Genomic DNA, 3705 nt, shown 5'->3' with positions numbered 1-3705 from the left:
CCGGGTGCACGCAGCCCTGATCTCGTTGGATCAGGAAAAGGCCTTCGACCGTGTTTCCCATGAGTTCCTGGGCAAAGCTCTGCACAGGTTAGGTTTGGGTAACATGTTTTGCTTGTATGTCCAACTAATGTATTTTGATATTCACAGCTCGGTGTTGGTAAACGGCTGGAAGACTGACCCCTTCCCGGTCCTCTCAGGGGTCAGACAAGGCTGTCCTCTGTCACCTCTTCTTTTTGTTTGTGTTATAGAACTCTTTGCAGAGGCTATCCGGCGGAATGGAGAGATCAGAGGGATCACCGCACCAGGACCAGAACGCTTCGAGGTCAAGTGCTCGCTCTACATGGACGACGTGACCGTCTTCTGCGCGGACCGGCGCTCAGTCGACACCCTCGTCCAGACCTGTGAGACCTTCGGACGGGCTTCGGGAGCCAAAGTCAACTGCGGGAAGTCGGAAGCCATGCTCTTCGGGGACTGGCAGCCGGCCTCTTCCGCCCCCTTCCCTTTCAGCATCCAGCCGGATTTCATCAAGGTTCTTGGAGTCTGGTTCGGGAAGGAAGGAGCAGCCCTCAAGTCCTGGGAGGAACGCTTGACCAAGATCACCCAACGGATCGGTCTGTGGAGCCTCAGACGCCTCACCTGTGAGGGCAAAGCACTGGTCCTGCGTAACGAGGTACTGCCCGTGCTGCAGTACACGGCCCAGGCCTGGCCCCCCCTTGCCACCGTGTGCAGGGCCATTACCAGGACGGTGTTTCGTTTTGTCTGGGGATCCAAGATGGACAGAGTAAAGCGGAGCATCATGTACAAGGATCCTCGCAAGGGTGGGAAGGGCGTACCCGATATCCCCACCCTCCTGCGATCCTCCTTCGTATGTGACTGCGTTCGCCGAACTCTGCGAGTCAAGAGAGGTTCCGCGGGTGGGTCCATGTCTCGCTTCTTCCTGCTCCCCCTTTGGAGACGGTTAGGCTGGGACAAGTGGGACAGCTCCTTCCCCTACAACTGGACGGCGCCATGGTTCTACGGAGACGTGGTTCGGTTTGTGAGGGAACACCAACTGGAGGGACTCAAGCCTGATTTGTGGAAGCCAAAGACTATCCACAAACTCATCAGAGCCAAGGACGAAATGGAGAACATTCCAGGACTTCATCACGACACACTGGAGACTGTTTGGACAAACGTGTCATCGGCTGGATTGACCAACGGGCACAAGGACTTGTCATGGATGGCGATACAGGGCGGACTGCCCGTCCGGTCATTCATGCACGCCCGGAACCTGTGCAAAACCCGGTACTGCCCAAGGTGCCCCTTCGTGGAGGAAACATCGCTGCACGCCTTTTGGGACTGCCGTTTCGCACAGCGCCTGTTGGTTGCCCTGGAGGATGACCTGAGGAACTCCGTCCCCAGAGGGAGCCTATCGTACCATTCCGTACTTTATGGACTCTTCCCTGGGACTCACACCGTTGGAGCCATCCAGGAGGCTTGGCGCCTTATGAACTGCTTTAAGGACGCTATTTGGGTCGCCAGGAACCGGCTCATCTTGAAGAGGGAGAGGATGTCTATCCAGGATTGCCGCAGGCTGATCCACAGCCTGCTCAGAGACTATTCCATCATGGACAGTCCGGACGACAGCGCCGAGGAGGAGGTTTAGACCTCTTCCATGCCCCCTCCCTCCTTTTCCCGTTATGTGCGTCTTTCAATAAAGCTTCGGGCCTGTGATTTCCCCACCCTATCCCCCTTTTCCCCTACCCCCATCCCCCAATCGCCGGTTCGTCGTTATTTATTGTCTAACTTTTTCTTTCAGCTTGAGTGTTATGGATAAGCATAGGAGCGTGATGTATAGTTTAGTGCGTCGTACTCTATGGCTATGTAAGAAGGATTGTATATTTCTGTGTGTACGGGGCTGCGGCACCGTACACGGTTTGTTACCTTTTTGTGAGTAGTGCATGATAATAAAGATGCTGTTAAATCAAAAAATCTGTTCTTATCAGTTTAATATCTGATACGTCCCCTATCTGGGGACCATATATTAAATGGATTTTTAGAACAGGGAGATGGAAAAAGAGCTTGCTCTGTCCACTCCACGCATTGACCTGGTATTGCAGTACCTCCAGGAACGGTGCACCCCTTCTTAACCCAGTTTCCAAAAGCAGAACTCAATTCACCTGATTCATATTAGCCCGATTTAATGAATTGGAAGAAAGCATACGTCTTCATATGCACCTCAATTTGGCCCATTCACTTTTCACACTTCCTCCTTTTGTTTTTTATCTTTCACACTTTTGACTTTCTTTATTCATCCAAATAGCAAACTCATCACCACTCAACCTGACCAACTCGGCTATGTCCCCGTGCTGCAGTTCTCTGTCTTATCTAGATCATTTGCAATTGAATGGAATAGATCCCTTTTGGACAAAGTGGATTCACCTGCTGCTGCAGTGACCACAGGTGTGATAACATCTAGAATTGGCATCTGGTGCGATCTCTCCGCTTCCACTCCAAAGAAAGTTACCTGTTTATTCCTATCATGCATTGGTTTTTGGGGTTTTCTTTGAGTAATGATGATCTCTTTAGTAGTCTGTTGGCGCCCTCTCCTGGAGGAATAGTTTGCTTGCTCTTGGACATTCTAAAAGAGAGGTCATGATAGACATTGAGCTTCTGAGCTCAATTGGGGACAGTCATGGGTGATGAATGTTTGCAACCTACTGCGAAGCCTCATACCGCAATATAAGGAACGTCAAATACTAAGAAAGGGCGGCCTATGAAAGAATTACTACTTTCAATAAGTACACTTAAACGGCTAATTGGGAATAGAAAAACTGTAAAAAGCCCTCTGAGAAAGCCCCCCTCTAACCTTTGATAGTAAGCTTTTCTGTAGTCTGCCTGTTGATGTATTTTCCGTTTGAACTGTGCACAACATGAAGAGACGGAACACTGGCGGCTTGTCACAATGCCCCCCGATGACATCACAATAGCGCTGCTGCCTAGAAAACAAGCTGCGCAGAAGAAGTTGTTCTTTGGGTGGGAGGGTGGGCTAGTGGAAGGAGGGGGCAATCTCTTTTTTTCCCGGGTGGTAGGGGGATGACAGGAGAAGGGAAGCGGGTGGTGAGAAAGGTACAGAGGGCAGGGTTTGGGGGCTGGGAAGGAAAGGGAAAAGATTAGGGTTTGGGGATGATGAAAGGGCTTTCTACGGGTAAGGATGGCAAAGGGTGGCAGTGACGGAAAGTCAGGCAACCTGTCCTGTCCGTCTTTTTGTATCGTGAATTGGAAAGACTGCAAGGGGGAGGGGAGTTGCTTGCGCCCTAAAGGAGGAGTTATTCAGATTCATTGCAGTGGGCGGCGGCTGCAAAACGCACCATTCTTCTTGTTTTGGCTCTGCAAAGCAGCCTTTTCAAGGGTTGGCTTGGGTGACAAAATGTCTTGTGTAGGCGTGGGTTTGTCTCCCTCTCGCTCTCTCTCCCTAAGATGTGTCCGGCATAGGCCAGGGTGCCACTCGAGGCCCAAACCAATTCTGGTTATCGCTTCTCGGCCTTTTGGCTAAGATCAAGTGTAGTATCTGTTCTTATCAGTTTAATATCTGATACGTCCCCTATCTGGGGACCATATATTAAATGGATTTTTAGAACAGGGAGATGGAAAAAGAGCTTGCTCTGTCCACTCCACGCATTGACCTGGTATTGCAGTACCTCCAGGAACGGTGCACCCCTTCTT

The 3705-nt window shown here is 50.9% G+C and overlaps 1 non-coding gene and 1 pseudogene across 1 annotated transcript; both read left to right on the top strand.

Moving 5' to 3' along the window:
• Window positions 1-1919: 1919 nt before the first annotated feature.
• On the top strand, window positions 1920-2124 carry LOC142276060 (U2 spliceosomal RNA; annotated as a pseudogene).
• A 1387-nt stretch (window positions 2125-3511) lies between these two features.
• LOC142276042 (U2 spliceosomal RNA) lies at window positions 3512-3702 on the top strand. The gene has a single exon (XR_012739582.1). It is a non-coding gene; the product is annotated as a U2 spliceosomal RNA (small nuclear RNA).
• Window positions 3703-3705: the final 3 nt, after the last annotated feature.

The sequence above is a fragment of the Anomaloglossus baeobatrachus genome, unplaced genomic scaffold (assembly GCF_048569485.1).
Source record: "Anomaloglossus baeobatrachus isolate aAnoBae1 unplaced genomic scaffold, aAnoBae1.hap1 Scaffold_3915, whole genome shotgun sequence".
Lineage (NCBI taxonomy): Eukaryota > Metazoa > Chordata > Amphibia > Anura > Aromobatidae > Anomaloglossus > Anomaloglossus baeobatrachus.
The sequence above is the reverse complement of the archived record's forward strand: the minus strand, read 5'-3'. Positions and strand labels throughout refer to the sequence as shown.